The sequence below is a fragment of the Miscanthus floridulus genome, chromosome 1, assembly GCF_019320115.1.
Source record: "Miscanthus floridulus cultivar M001 chromosome 1, ASM1932011v1, whole genome shotgun sequence".
Lineage (NCBI taxonomy): Eukaryota > Viridiplantae > Streptophyta > Magnoliopsida > Poales > Poaceae > Miscanthus > Miscanthus floridulus.
Window position 1 is genome coordinate 172736936 of NC_089580.1, and position 16707 is coordinate 172753642.

At 48.5% G+C, this 16707-nt stretch overlaps 1 long non-coding RNA gene across 2 annotated transcripts; it reads right to left on the reverse strand.

The window, feature by feature from the left end:
• Nucleotides 1–875: 875 nt before the first annotated feature.
• Nucleotides 876–4107, reverse strand: LOC136502479 (uncharacterized). Of its 2 annotated transcripts, XR_010770614.1 has the most exons (4): nucleotides 3211–4107; nucleotides 2768–2938; nucleotides 1184–2639; nucleotides 876–1062 (listed from the first exon to the last, which is right to left on the reverse strand). It is a non-coding gene; the product is annotated as an uncharacterized lncRNA (long non-coding RNA). The 2 variants fall into 2 exon arrangements; XR_010770613.1 differs by having other exon boundaries at nucleotides 1184–2938.
• Nucleotides 4108–16707: the final 12600 nt, after the last annotated feature.

A 16707-nucleotide genomic window follows, 5' to 3' on the forward strand; every position in this document is an offset into this window, starting at 1 on the left:
TAGTAACTCAATAAGATGTAGGCAATTTTTTTAATTCAATACAAAAGACTTGTAATGAATAGACTATAATTCTAGCATAGTATAATGAGACCATTATACTTGAGAAGTTCCGGATCTTGAAATTGCAACAAAGCTACTCACCCTTTCTAAAACACAAATAGTTATAGGAGGCCAGCAAAATTTCAATGCAATTCACGAGGTAGCGTGCAGGGGTGGATAGCGTGCGTGGGGATCGCATGCCGCACATGGGATGCAGCCAGGATCATGGGATCGCACGTAGATCATTGTAGGCTGAAGCTCTGTTGCATTAAGAATTCAAAATGCCAGATCATCGTAGGCTAGAGCTGCGCGATCTTACTCGGATACCGGTTGGAGTCTTTCCAGAAGTCCAGAACCCCAGTGGCGAGATCCCTATCCGTCAAAAGGCAGCTTACACAGTCGCTTCCCTTGTCATCTTCCTTGTTGGCAGCAATCTGCCTTTGTACGAGGTTCGTCCCTCGTTGGCGATCCACTATACTGGGTGCACATGGCCAGCGCATCATCCAACTGAGTCATTGCCGAATGACGTGTGCATCGGCCGCCTAGCAGTTGAGCACGACATCCATGGCATGTCCGTTAAAACGGGGCAGCGTACAGTGATCTCAGACAAAATTCAGTCTTACTACCACCAGCGTGATCTCAGACAAAATTCAGTCTTACTACCACCGGCTTTCTTCCACATTGAGATGGTCTGCCACGCATGCTGAGATGCGGCCACAGTCAAGGTCTATGCCCATGAGTTGCAATGGGCCAATAATTATCTATGTTGAGGCAATTTTTCTAGAGAATGCAATAAAAAGAATCTCAATTCAACCATGTATCATGCAATCCGCGTAATGTTCATACATGCACCCAAATAAAAATTGCTATTGCCCACTACGAAACTAATTTTTTTTTGTCACTTTACATTGAGCAAAAGTTATGCAAGCCAATGCTTGCTTTTAAGTGTTATGATCTATGGAAAAGACCAAGCGTGATTTAGAATGGCCCCATTGATCACGCATCCAACCAGCTATTCCTCCCCTGCATCAAATCAAATTGAAAGGTTAGTCATTTAAGGTTTCACAAAAATTCGACCCTAACAGGATCAGATGGTTGGAACACCTCAACATGACAGTGTTTTATAAGGTGATAACAGTAATACCTTGGCTCTTTGGAACTTGGAAGTGGATCAACTGCCTCCTGCTCACTACCAGTAAACTACACTGCAGATTACAAAGACTCCAACATTATCTTGAGTTAAATTAGTACAAGAGTACATGACACAGTGAGATATAACTGCAAATAATTGGGCAGAGGTAATAACTTAGTATATTCCTAATAGAAAGAATGGTAACTGAAAGGAGGAAGCCAACACCCAAGATTAGTTATATGGTCTCTGATTAAAACTACAATTGAACTTAAAAACTAACATATGCATGTTTGACGTAAAAACAATTTGTTTTCACTGAATAAGGGCTTTTTTGCTAATTTGCACTCTAAAAGCACACTTCAGATATTCCTTTGTAGTCGGTGGACCAATTTTTCTAGAGATCTATACATGCATATATGAGCACCTTTTCTGAAAACAATCAGAAAAAATCAATAGATACTCTTCTCTGTTAGCATGTGTCTAAACATTTTTAATACAACAGATATTCTTCGATGTTAGCATGTGTCCAAATATTTTTAATACAACAGATACACTTCTCTGTTAAATAAACTTAGTAGTTTCGTGCTGGTTAATATAGCTCCAAACAACCCAATGACAAGTTTTTGTGATTGGATGGCAAAGTATATTCATACAACTAAATAAAAGAAAAAATCATGTAAATGGATCCTCATTCTTTGGCGTTCAGTAGCTAATTAGAAATATATTGCAGAGTATGATGTGCTGACATTGCCCTTCGACCAACTTATCCAATGTCAAGTGCTTAAAGTAACAGCAATAATAGGATGCAAACTGAAAACGTCAAGAGTTTGCGCACTTTAGGATGTGCATGGAAGTTCTCTAAAAAGGGTACCTACTGGGTCATCCTCTTTGCTTTCTCTCTTTGCTTAGATGAACATGCTAATATTTTCATGTATAAGTACTGTAAAAATCAGATAATACAGTGAACCACGTTTTGTTCTTTTTAGTTCTCTAAAGTAACATTGTTAAAACTGAAAACCAGATAAGAGATTTAAAAATAAAAATTAAAAATTCAGAATGCAAGATGATTAGGAGATAAAGAGCACAACATGGTTCACTGTATTTTTTTTTCTCAAATATTTGAATCAGTGCATTGTACCTAATTTTTTTTAAGCCTGAACTTGCACATAGCTTAGAACTCTGAACCCTATTACTTAGAACTTTGAAACAATGAACTCTTTATTCAACCCTGAAAATGAGAGAGAGAGAGAGAGAGAGAGAGAGAGAGAGAGAGAGAGAGAGAGAGGAAAGCGACGCTGCATGTGGAGTATCATGCTGTGCTTTGATGAAACATGAAAAGTCAAACAAGATAAAATGAATCTACAAAGATCAGTTACAGATATCACCATATTCAAATTGTGCCACTCTTCAACTGTAGCATCTGGAAAGTGTTCATTTATGTTCGAAGTGATCTTTATGTAGTGTACATCTGCAATGCGAATTCTGAAGTTGCTGAAGGTCTCATATAACTAAAAAAAATTCTTGCAGTGGGACACCATAGTTCCTCAGTATAATGAATCGTCAACCATAGTTTATACTATAGTTTGAAAGGTGTACCATAGAACTTAAGAAGAAGAGCATGTATACAAGTCCACAAGGGCACTGATCACCTCCATGTAAATTGTATACACTGCCTTCCTCTCCCATTGACCTTCCATTAGCATGTCACTGACATAGAATATATACTTCACAAATGTTGATACTGCCGATGTCGTTAGTATCATATACCTGAAACATGATTTGTATTTAGTCACTACTATGCATACTTTGAATCCTAACGTAATATCACAAAAGAATGGCCAGGTAGTTAGGAATCAGAACAACAGAAGCGCATCTTCAAGCTATCATAAGGATAGCCAATAGGGTTGTTACCTTGCCTGGAAGGTATGCCCCTTGATTCAGAAGCAAGAGGCAAGGAGAAATTCCACTCATGGATTCCCCACATGAATCAACACACAACAGATGAGAAGCTGAAAAACCAAGGGCGAGGAAGCACTCACAGCATCGAAGACCACATATCATAAATCGCCAGATAGTGGCGGACCCAGCCACAAATACGAGGTAGGGCAGACTCACGGCTTCATCTCCTTCCGCATCCATCAGCACTCATGAATTCACAATTCATATCCACTGGTTCATCAAAAAAAATCCCCACCATTCAGATTCACTGATTCACCAAAAAATCAAAAATACCAAAAACAAGATCGTCATAGCAGGGTCAGGCCAGCAGCCGACTGCAGGCAGCAGGGGCCAGGGGCACCCCGCGCGGCTGCTGCCGTCTGCCACTCTGGCTCCGCCTGACGCAGTGACGCCCTGAACCCCTGACCAGCCGTGCAGGCAAGCCCACGGGCAAGCGCAGGCACGTAGCGTAGCGCAGCCACCCGCCGAGATACAGGAGGACGGATGATAGCCCTGCCTGCCGCAGCCCGCCCGTCGGCAACCGCGCCCGACCAGCGGAGCCACATGCCGCCGAATGCCCGAAGCCGCGCCCGCACGCTGTTGCCTTCGAACGGATGTGTGACCTGCGCCCCTGCCTCCTGGCCCTGCTTGGCCTAAGGCCGGGCGAGGGCGGTGACCGATGGGATTTCGAGCGGAGGAGATTGGAGGCTCGGTTTCCTTTTTTACCGATGTCTCGTGCGGTGATTGTGCGGCATGGACTCGCGGTGATCGTGTGGATCGGGCTTTTCTTCTGCGGCGTGGACGCGGTCGCGCGGCGAACGGGTGCGGGAACACAGCAGACAGGACGATGATCGCTGGAGAAGGCAGACCGAGGGAGCGACGGGTGTGGGAACACAGCAGGCAGGACGATGATCGCTGGAGAAGGCAGACCGAGGGAGCGACGGGTGCGGGAACACAGCAGGCAGGACGATGATCGCTGGAGAAGGCAGACCGAGGTAGCGACGGGTGCGGCAACACAGCAGGCAGATGATGAACCCACGTTATAATGTCGTATTAAAAAATATTTTCTTTTTTGTGGTAGGAGATACATGTTCACGTACATGAAGTACGAGATTACGTGAGTTATCCTGCATGCAAGCCGATTGCTTTCACCGGTTTACATATATCTAGATCTACTGGTAGTAGAAACTCTACTGTAGTCACCAATTTGAATATTCAAAGAATGATCTCCTCTAGTAGTTGCTCGCCTGCACGCGAACATCAGCACTTGCAGCTGCTGCGCCTCGCCGCCCGCTCGAACGCGAGCCGACGTGCCCCGCCGCCCGCTAGCACGCGAGCCACCGCTCGCCTGCACGTGAGCCAACGCACCCTGCCGCCTGCCCATACGCGAACTGCCGCGCTGCGTCATCCGGCCGCTTGCATGCGCGCCGCCGCAGACCCGCCACCGAACGCCGCCGCCCGCACGCGGCCCGTTTCTTGGCTCTTGCACGCTCGAACGCGAAACTACAGAAGGCTGTACGCAAGAAGATGCCCGCTCGCACGCGAGCATCCGTGCTTGCACGAGCACCCGCGAGTCACGACCCACCGCTCGGCTCCTCGCAGGAAGACGCGTTGCCGAGCTGTACTGGCTCCACGGAACGGAGAGAGTAAAGGGAACAGAGACAGAAAAAAAAGAAGGTTTCTGCAGGGTGCACAGCCTGGATGGATGGCTATCATGATTATATAAATTTTTTCGTGTAGAAAGTATATATCATGGATATTGGATTATATATAGCAGATTCTGAAAATCTTGTGTTTTGCAGTAAATAAAATATCCATGAGTTCTCTATTTTTGAAACCCCTACGAGACTCATATTCCAAAATTTTTAGCATATTTAATTGACGATTAATTCTGAAAATTATATAGACAATTAATTTCTGAAGATGCTTTTTCTGAATTAAATTGTATATTAACTCTGAAAGTTTTTCTGTGCTTTCGTTTTAGTTCTGAAAAACGATAGTGCAATTTCATTTTGAATTTCCATACCATGTAATTGCAAGAATAAAATCTTCAATGATTATAATAACAACATGGTATAAGGTATATGGGCCATTCAAATCCTACCGACCTTAGACTTATCACCTTTGAGAGGCTCATATTTGTTTTTCCTAGCATAATGAACTTTTAGGATGAACAAATGTTTGGTATTAATAATTCTAAAAAATTGCATATATACCATAATCCCGAAAAATGCTAGGATGCTTCAAAGAATATTTTATATAACCACCCACTATCTTTTTAAACCTTGCTACTTGTTTACACACAGTAAACCTATACGCACATGATGTTTCCAGTTATAATGATATATATGCATACCTTCATGAAGAGGGAATATCCTGGACTTGTCCTGAATGATAGAATTATATAGCATGGTCATTGTTAAATCTTAGTAGGACATTCTACTACCATTGAAGTGGAGTAGACTCAAGCACTATAGTTCCTGGTATTACTCTCAAGAATGAGTACGTGACCATAATAAATCTTAAAGGTCTTGTGGGACTCACAGCATGAGAAATTTTAGAAGATATCCCATATTATGATTACATAATGTCAAAAATATTGAAAATTAAATTTTCAAGCTTACATGACCATACGAGATATATACACAACTCTATAAACAAATACAATGGCCTAAAGCTTTGTATTAAATGTCATAGAAGACAAGATGGTAAATAAGATTTTATCGATGAATATTCTCGAAGAAATGTCTCTTGTATATAGAATCTCAAAGAGCAATGTAATACATGAAGTACTTAAATTTATCATTAGAAATGACTTAAATAGAAGTTGAGTTAAAATTTTTAGACAACTCTATGAACAAGAATATATGACTTGCATATGTTGCACTCCTAGAAGGATTATGATTACATATCACCACTATGAAATAAAGCATGCATGAAGCTGCTAAATGTCAAGCATAGAAGCTAAGACATGCAAGAATGGGTAATGAATTTTTTAAGGTTTCTCTAGAAGAACTTAAACCATGTGCTACATGTATTGTCTTTAAACTTATACTATCCTGAAGTATTGGTACTAGTGGTGGTGGTGCATTAAGTTTTAATTTCCGTTGAATTAAGTGGTTTTTGTATACTCATAAAAGAGTAATGGTTAATTTATTAGCTTGTAGACTAATATGAAGTATTTAATATTCTTAGTTGCAATTCTTACTTGCAGTAATATGTGTTAACTTTGCATGGAATAAATAAAACTTATATGTTTCGCATATAAATAATTACCTATTTTTGCCTATCTAAATAAGTTTTACAATAATTTTATCCACAAAGAAGCCTCGGTTAACCATGAAAGTTATAGTTCTTTGTTCACTACTACCATGTAGGTAGAAGAAAAATAGATTTTCTAGAAGCACTTGAATAATTGGACTATACTGGCATATGAGTTGATCATAGAAGGACCAATTTAGTCAAAAAATAGTATAATCCATAAACTAAGTATTTAATATTTCAGCCCAGAAACTGAAAGTTTATGTCCTACCCTAAATCAATTGTTGTACACTAAGTAGTATACTGGATATGTGAATTTTATGTCACGACCAATAAATACTAGAAGTACGATTGAATTCTATGGAACATTAGAAATGATTATTCATAGATGATGCATGAAGCATTTTATTACTTGAAGTAATTATGCCATAAAAAGGGAAAGAATTTGGGGTAAAGGCATAAGAAAATGTGGGTAATGTATATTTAATAGACATAGCATTTCTAAATCTATTTTTTAGTGCATGTATTAGGATTTGAAGTCCTAACCGCGTCTCTTCCGGCTGAGTTAACTTTCTCTACATTGCACTAATTGCAAGCTTGTAGCTTTGCATTTTGTTATTATCTATTATGTTGGATTGAGTACTGATATTCCACATTACACATAAATGTGTATCACCATGTTGTGCACTCTCGTCGAGCTGCAACTATCTCCACTCTTGCATGAATATTAGCATAGCAGCTATAGTTGTAGCTAGTAGCTACCTTTGCACATCCCTCATAATTAAATTAGCTAGCTAGCACACTATGTCTATATAGTTCTTGTTGAACTAAGGAATAATTGGCTTTCTCAATGCATCGTATGCATAAGCAATAGATTGGTTTAGGGCCAAGCAGTCTAAGATCAGGGGGAGTGAGTTAATATGAAATTTGCTCGACGGAGACTAACCTAATTGATGGGACAAATAATTATGAAATTAATATGGTGGATAACACACTTATGATGGTTTGAGATTTATAAAAAAAAGGCATTTGGGAGATTTTGCATTAATGGCAATTAGAAAGTCTAAAAAAATTCCATGTGAGTTTGAATGTTGTGTATTCTATATTTTTAAAGTATATGGTCCATTTTTTATGTACGAGTACTTGGATCAATTATTTTGGCTAAACAATAAATAAGCTAGACAATGAAATAGTTTTCTAAACTATGATATGTGCAAATCAGGGGGATAACATCACTGAGTTTGTAGGAATGCTGGACATTCTTAAGTGCACTTTATGTATTTTAGCTCGCTGCATTAATGAATAATATTCCTATATGCGTTAATATATCTCATAAATCTCTATCATAGCATATATGAATGGGCCTCCACTTATAGTAGGAGATACATGAATTTGAATTATTTTAAGCCCATCATAGGGGATATCTTTTGAAGTATGCTATTTGTTGTGTTCGTAAACCTAGGGTCCCTCGTAGACCGGCTTTCCCGCAAAGGCTCGGCCCAAGCAGACAGCGCGCAACTCATGGGCCGGCCCAAGAGTCTAAAACAATAGGCCAGAAGGGCGGTCTAGTCATCGACCGAAAGGTCTGGCCGAGGAGGAACAACTCCCGCTTGTCGACTCTGGCCCGCCTCTCCGACCGGAGCGCTCACTTTGGTTTTCAGCCACCTCCGGACGGTCTCTCCGACCGGAATGCCTAGCAAAGCACTACCTCCGACTCCGACCCCATGTCTTCGACTGGGGTATGCAAAGACCCTGCTCACTGCTCTTCTCCGACTAGCACAACCAGAGCCGACTGTGACCAACCGACCAGGGATGCCCACCCGGAAAGGACCAGGGAACGAATAGAGAAAGCAAGGCAAGGCGCTCAAGTCAAACAATGATACCAGGGACCGTACCCTATCACCTATAGGAATAGTACTCTACAACCACTCTGACACAAACAGTATTGTAGGTGCCGACATTTTCCTCTACAGTATTGTGGGCGCCGTTAACTCCCATACGGTAAGGCCCCCCACATGCCTCTGGGCATCAATAGTATTGTGGGCGCCGAGATTTACCGTACCGAGTGAACCTGGTGAAACTCCTCACATGCCTCTAGGCATCAACAATATATGCAGGTGCCGACATCTGCCATACCCAAAACAAGACGATGTAACCTCCCACATACAACTGACATCCAACAATGTTGTGGGCACCTACCATCCTCCTATACCTGTCGACGTGGGCAACAAGACTTAGAAGCATACAAACTCTCTCCCTCTCACTTGTAAGGCCATCCCCTTCATCTATAAAAGAGGATGCGCTCTCTCCCAAGAGACTTAGTTGATTCAAGTTCATACAAGCTAATCTAGATTGATCAAGTCCACTAGCTCACAACCATAGAATCGTTAGGTTCGGACCTCAAGCACACGCTTGAACACTTAGCTCATAGAGGAGCTCCTATCGCTCTCGGCCCTTCTGACCGGAGCTGACCGGGCCACTTGCGTACCCCATCTTTCTCCTTCTCGTTTCTAACCCACTGCAAACTTTGAGCACCTGGGCTCAGGAACAAAGTCACCAACTGACTCAAACTAGACGTAGGGCACATTACCTGAACTAGTATAAACCCTATGTCATTGAGTGCTAGGCCACCTCCGATCACAACGTGTGCCAAAACTACAAATATTTACTTGTTGGTCACTTTCTGCACCGACAGTTGGCGCCGTCCGTGGGGAAGACGCTGCACGTTCAACACTTTTTTGTCATCGGATGGCACACTTTTACGCCACCCTCGCCGGCTCGCTCGAGTTTCCCGCTCCCCCACCGGTTGAGATGCGGGTTCCACCTGTCTTCGAGCCATCCCAGGCCTTCCTCTTCAGAAGTCTGGACTTCGTCGCTGATTGGCTTGGCGTACTACACCTCTGTGAGGAGGCTCATGTCCCGGCACCAGTCGGAGGGGGCGTCCTCCATCGACTTCGAGACGCACGACTTTGACGACGCGACATCTGTGCTTCATTCTGAGCAAACTCTCTGCTTAAACCCCATTGTTAGTAACGTACATGCTGTTATTTACTTACAATTCTCTATCTTACGCCAATTACCCGGAGGAACCCCATTGTCCCCGATGCGACCGATGTACGACCGGTTCCCCTACGGCCTCGCGTCTTCCACGGACGCCTACGCCCAGGGGCTCTAAAGGATGCCAGTGCCGCCCCTCTCACATTCGAATTTGTGGGAATGGCGAGCTATGCTCCCACCAATTTTCTCGACCTCATGGATGACGATGGCGAGAGTGATGGCTCCAGCATCAACGACATGGTGCCTAGCCACTGTCCATCCTAGGAGTGCGCTATGTTGGACGCTCCGGGACACCCACCGATGGAAGCAGAGTCCTCATAGACTCACACCTCATCGAACTCTCGTGCATAGACCCCCGAGCTCACACGGAAGCACGGCGAGGCACTACGACAATAGTGGCCGCATCAGCCGCCGACTACGCCAGCGTGCTCGGTGCACCATACTACGCCCCGTGCGCATAGACCGGCAAACGACGCCCGGGGTCGCGCCCATCCGGTCCAGCGCAACACCATGGATAGGGGGAACGATCCGCCATAGTTCGCACGGGCCAGTCAGAACATCATCGCCGCGACAATTCTTCTACGTGGCCTGTTCGAGCCGAATGACCCTCATGAACAGGTGATCCACTAAAACCTCCGAGTACTAGTGGAGACCGCCGCCATGCAACAAGCGGAAAGCTCTGTATCATGATGCCAACTTGTGACCTCACTCCCCACCAGGGGAATGGGGACGCAACAGATGGGTCGCTCCACCCAATCACCATGATGGTCGCCGAGCGTAGCACAAAGGGCCACATTGGCACCTCGTCCTGACTTGATGACCGCTCCGTACCAACCACCTATCTGCACGTGGCTCGGGCCAAACCGAGACATACGCAACAGTGACCGGAGTCTCAACCCTGATGGCCTGCGACCGTAGACCTTTGTCCAAAACCTCCAGCAAACGCCACTCCTGCCATGCTCCAACGGAGGTCGGGGCAAAGGTAAGGCCAAGCGCCAGGATCAGGATGAGGGCCCCTCCACGCAGAGGGGAAAAAGAACAAAAAGGATCGCCGCCGACCGACCAACTCTACGTTGGTCGCCATGGCTGATCATGCGGGCACGTAGTCCCAGCAGGACCCTCTGGGCCACTTCCACGAGCTCATGGAGATCCCGTGCGCCAACCACGACTACCCCATTAAACACCTCTATAAGGACTGCTAGCTCCTCAAGCTCCTTCTGTGGTAGGCCGACGTGCCAAAGGAAGAAAAAGGCGAAGAAGCAGCGATCGAGAAAAAGGGCGTAGCAGGCTAGGATCTGTATGACTGAAGGTTGAAGTGATCTGACCGAACGCCTACCGACTAAAGGACAACAACGACGTTATTCTCTCCGAACGCTTCGAATAGCTATGTCGTTTTCCTTCCCCTAAGTTTTAGTCTTACCATTGTTTACTTAACGTATGCTCCTACAAAAGCACCCCGACCTAAACACTTTTCACCCCAGGGCACTCAGGGGCTCCACTAGGGGCCACTACTGCCTCTCTATTTTGTTTACTATCATATGGTGAAATTCCCTCCTACCCAATTAAAAGGGGAGTTCGTTCCTTTAATTTTCCTTACGTAGTTTTGCTTTAAAACATTCCGACCGATCGCACCCCACCTTTCCCTATGGTTACGAGCAGCTGAACCTTATGGGCCACGCCCCGGGCTCCTAAGGTTGCAGTCTACAGGACAAATGGGTAGGTACGAGAGAGAAAGAATAAAAAACAAAATTATGCTAAGGGAAAATTAAGAAACAAAAGGGAACAAGCTTCCCCGAATGGAGTGACTCCATCAGAAAAAACAAAATCAACTGTAGTCATTAAGCGCACGGGAATGTTTACACGGGGGCTCCCCCATGAACTTAAACTTTTTACGTTCACTAAACTACTTATATTTTACAAGCTATTAGATCAGCTCGGCAACATCTGCTGTCGGTGCGACCGGCAAAGGCATGGGCTGCTCATTGCCCGGCGGCACGATGTTCGGCTCGGTCAAAGTGAGGGCGACATCCACCTCCGACCCAGGCTCTGTGCCATCCGTAGGCTAGGCAACGTCCTCCCCACGTATGCTTCTGGCCATGTCTTCACGACGGACGTCCATTACCCACTGAGCAGAGACTTGCTCTGCCGCTGACCTTGCGTGTGGTAGCAAGCTCTCCCTGATCGATTGTATATCCTCCGTGCTCAAGCCTTCAGCATACCCACTACAGATAGTAGCGAAGTCCAGGTTCAGGTGGTGCGTCGCCACCGAAGTCAGCACCCCCGACACCCTGTAGAACATCTAGGACCCACCGAAGTCTTTGGGTTGGTGCCAAGCACCCCCGACACCCCGGACCGCATCTAGGACCTCCGCTAGCTGGACGGTGGGCGTGGTAGTGCTTGGCACCGACCCAAAGACTTCTGAGACGAAGAGCTGGGCAACGTTGCGGATCTGGTCAAGTTCTCCCTCGAGAGCATGATGCTCTCTATGGGACTTGGCCAGCTCCTCTGCATTCCGGCTAATGGTCGCCTTGACCATCTCTAGGTCCTGCTCTAGCGTCTTCACCCTTCCACCCAGCTCTGAAAGAATGGCGACAAGCTCAGAAATAGGCTGAAGGTAAAAACCAACGTGACAAAAAATAGAAAAGGCATGTACCGATGCGGAAGTTCTCAAGGATGGAGAATTCCTCCACCTATCGAGTCGCCTGCGCACACAGCTAGGTGTTCGCCTCCTCCGTCCCCATCACCCGGCCCCGACGCGCGAGCACCTCCTAGTCCGCCTCCGACCGGGCCTTTTGCTCCGACTCTAGGGCCTTCCGCGCCAACTCCAGGGCGCTCCGTTATGACTCAAGGGCCACCAAGGACTCTTGAAGCACCGCCTTGGTGTTCGCCAAGGATGTCTGCAACCCCACCTCAGTCTACGCCTGGCGGGCCTTCACCGCCTCGAGCCCTTGCTCGGCGGCAGTCGCCCGCTCTACTGCACACTGCCCCTCCACCGGCACCATAGTTGCCTCGGCTACGCGGTCCTGGGACTCGCGACGAGTGGACTCTAGCTGACACTGAAGCTCAACCATCCGGACGTGCTCCATTCGAAGGAAGCGAGACTTGCAGGACGACATCCCCTTTAGACTCTACGAAAAACAAGCATGCTAAGGCAACCAACAAAAGATTCAGAGGTCAAAGACAAGTACGGGAAACTCACCTCTACGGTGAGCTGCTGAGCGGACTTAACCCACTCCTAGGTGACTCCGAGCCTCACGGACAGGTTAGCGAGTTTGAACACCGTGGCATGTCCTTGCTCCCCAAGGATGTCCTAGAGCTGACCCTCCTATGAATCCTAAAGGATGAACCGCACCTTTGTCAGGTCCTCAGGGCAGGGCCACTCTAGGTCATCCTCTGGCAGCCTGCCGGAGGGCCCAACCTCCAACTGAACTACTGCCAGCTCCCGTGACAATATCGGAAGCTCCACCATGTCATCAACCTCGTCGTCCGACGGGATATCCACCACCTTAGTTGCATGGGCCGTCGTCGGGCATTCTGACTCCATCCCGGACATGCCCCCCACCGACGCCTTCGGCTCCGACGATAAGGGTGAGCTGTGTCGCCCTCCACCCGGTGAGCCAGGGAGCTTGGCCTCCCTCGCCTCTTCCGCCGTAGCCGGTGGAGGAGGGGCCACGAGAGTTACCTCCGACGCAACCTCTGTAGTCAGCATCGAGATCGCCGCCAACGCCGCCGCCGCCGCTACCACCATACCAGCAACCGACCCTGGGGACACCACCCTCGGAAGGGAAGACTTCGCTGCCGCCACCCTGTTCCCCCCGTCGCTCGCCGCGACACACTGCAGGGTGGGCCCCCAAGTCTCCTACATGGGAGTTGGGGCGATGCTCAACCCTGACATCGCCTGACCACTGATAAAAAGTGCAGATAAGTCATAAAAGGCTCAACAACAAAAGATCGAAAAGGGACAAAGAAAAAAGTACCGGGGGGTAAGCGGCACTACTCTAAAGGTAGGACCCGATGTCGATGGGTCTACAGGGCAAGGGGCACTCCTAGGCTATGCCCCATGCCCCTCACTTTAGCCCGGGGCGGAGTCCTCCTAACCGACTCCTGCTCGGCCTACGGGTCGCCACGACCCTCGGCTTGGGACTCCCTGACCGGAGCAGCGGGCGGGGCATCCTCCGGCTGAGTCGCACGATGCACGGGTACCAGTCCGCTCCTCGGACCGCCTGGCATGCTTGGCCGTGTCCGTGGCAGGCAGGGCATCCTCCGGCTATGAGTCACGCGCTGGCACCGCTCCCAGCGATGCACTGGTGCCCGTCCACTCCTTGGACCGCCTGGCTTGCTCGGCCACATGCACGGTAGGTGGGGATGGGACCGGCGATGCCACCAAGGGTCACGATGACCGCATCCGCTTTGCCTTCCATTCACTGGCAACGTCCGCACTCGCCACATGCTTCCTCGACACGTGAACCATCACGCGCTTTTCCGCCTCCTGCTCATCACCAGCGGACGTCGCCGTAGGGTCATGATGCTCCACCGAGGTCACAACAACCTCCCGACTTTCCTCCTCCTCGAAGAAAACCATGTCATCTGCATCCATGGGATCCTCTGACGTGAGCTCTGACTCGACGTCGCTCCTACGTTCCCAGGCATTCACGCGCATGGGTGATCTCCTGCTCCTTCTCCTGCTTCCGCCGAACCTCCCTAGTCCTCTTCTTCTTCCTGGCGTCTGCCACCTCCTTCTAGGCAGCCTACCGGGCCATGCCCTCTGGTCCCTTGGAAAGGTGTGGTCGGGACTTATAAACTCCAAGCCCCTACAGAACGGATGGCCCGAAATCAAGAAATAGGAAAAGCAGAGGTAGAAGCATGGATGAAATAGAAGGGAGCATACTAGTCTCGACACGATCATGGAGTTGAAAGGTGCAGGCTTCCCATCAACCCTCTCTTTGGGCTTCAGCTGTAGCATCCGGCCAAGGCAACTCCAAACCTCGTCATCCGGCATATCCTCTGGCGACACACGGTCCAGGTCCGATGGGCCGCTGTACATCCACATCGGTCGCGTCCTCTCCACCAATGGCGCAACCTGGCGGCGGTAGAGGGTGTGGAATAGCTACACCCTATCAAGGCCGTGCTTTACGAGCTTCCGGAGGTCCTCCTCGATGACCCCCACCTTATGCTTCTCCTTACAGGCACAACCCCACGACCAACTGTCCTGCATCTCCGGCCTCCCGCTGGTGAACGCTAGGAACGACGCCTCTGTTGGATTCCTGATGTAAAACCACTCCCTATGCCACCCCCCGTTGGAGTCGCAGGGAGTGTATGCGGGATACGAGCCTCCCATGCTCAGTTTCCGCTGCAGAGCAAAAACCCCCACCGGCGCTATCTCGGCCGGATTCCCCGCTGTCAAAGCTCTCCCGGAGAACAGCTGCCGGAAGAAATCCACGTGCGGCTCCATCCCGAGGAAAGCCTCACTTATGGTGACGAAGCCGACGATGTGCAGGACCCCCGTTGGATTAAGGTGCTACAGCTCTAGACCCACTCATTGAGGAGCCCACATAGGAACCAGTGCGCGGGGTACCGTAACCCACGCTCACGAAAGGTGAGAAAGGACACCACCTCGCCAGGCCAAGGTTGCGGGAACTCCTCCCTCCCGGGAACCCTCTAGTATGTCACCTCCTTCGGCGGTAGGAACCCCTTCACGACGAAGGCCTTCAACACCGACTCCCTCACAGTGGACGACCTCTAGTCTGACATTTCGCACCGGATCGCAAAAAGGATTGGTGAGTTTTTCGATTCTCCTTCACTCTCTCCATTTTCTTTCCTAGAAACCACAGCGGCTCTCAAGAACGCTCACGGTAAGAAGAAAAAGGAAAGGAGACGGCAGATGAGGAAAAGGCGAAAGAACAGGGCGAAAACCTTCTCCCTTCTCCTACTTAAGGAAAAGGGTACAACTGCTAGGGGAGGGCACGCCGATCAGGAAAGACGAAACGATGGAGCGAAAAACCCTCTCTCTTTCCCATCTAATGCAGATTAGATGCACCCTAACCGATGAGACATGCCCTGCTCGACGGAACAGCTCCTGATCAGATGGGACATGGCTTGGGTATGTCCCACCACTACCGCATGCCAGCCACTGCCGCACGCTGAGCACAACAACCAAAGCGCCACCACACACAGGCGGCTCTCCGCATCCCTAGGTAGGACTCAGAAAAAACTCAAAAACAGGATCTCCGTCGGGAGAGACCATCGGGCTTCCTAAGGTCGATCGAACGGCTCAGAAAAATACACCGAGAGACAGGTAGGAAGTAAAAGGATGCCCCATGTAGGCCATGCCGATTCCATCACGAATGACAAGCACGGGTCCCGGTCGGACGTTTCCGACTGAAGCTTTCCAAACCCCGTCACTTAAGTCATCAAGGTAAACACTACCAACCCCCTCTATTTCTTTATAATCATTTCATACATCCATACGTGCATTCATTTCATATGCCCATGCCTCTCAAACGATTCAGGCCCTGAACCGCCCGGGGGCTCGGGAACTAAGCATCGCACGTGCAACGAAATACATCACAACGCTCCGTGTTGTGTCACGAAGCGGCGGTTGACTCATTCGACATGAGCAACCAATAGAGACAAGGAAGAAAAACGTAGATGAGCCCCATGCGGCCCTCGCCCAGTCTGACAGACAGGGTCATCTCAACCTTCTCGTTCAATCCTAAACCTCTTGCCAAGCCCACAGAATCTCCATCGAGGGGAGGCCGTTAGGCCACCTGGGTCGGTCTTTGGAACGACCCAGGCATCTGCTGGGTTGCAGGTAAAGCAGCAGTGGAATGTCACAAGAGGGCTATGCCGACCCCATCACAAACGACAGACCTGGATTCTACTCGATCATACCCGTTAGCGAACTCACCGAGCGCGTCACTCGAACCTGAGCGATCAAGACAAGCGACAAAACTCAGCCCCTCCGGTGTGAGGAATCGAGGACGGGGTAATGCACACAAAACTCACACCGACCCCTACTAAGGCCCGATAGGGCTCGGGAGCTCAAGACACAAAACACCTAGGTCTGTGACCTTGAACTCGCCCTATCCGGCTACGCTCTGACTACGCTCCAAAAACACCCAGGTCTACGACCCCGATCTCGCCCCATCAAGCTACGCTCACCGACTGCGCTCCAAACACCTAGGTCTACGACCCCGATCTCACCCTATCCGGCTATGCTCCAACTGCGCTCCAAAAATACCCAGGTCTACGACCCCAAACTCGCCCCATCCAGCTACGCT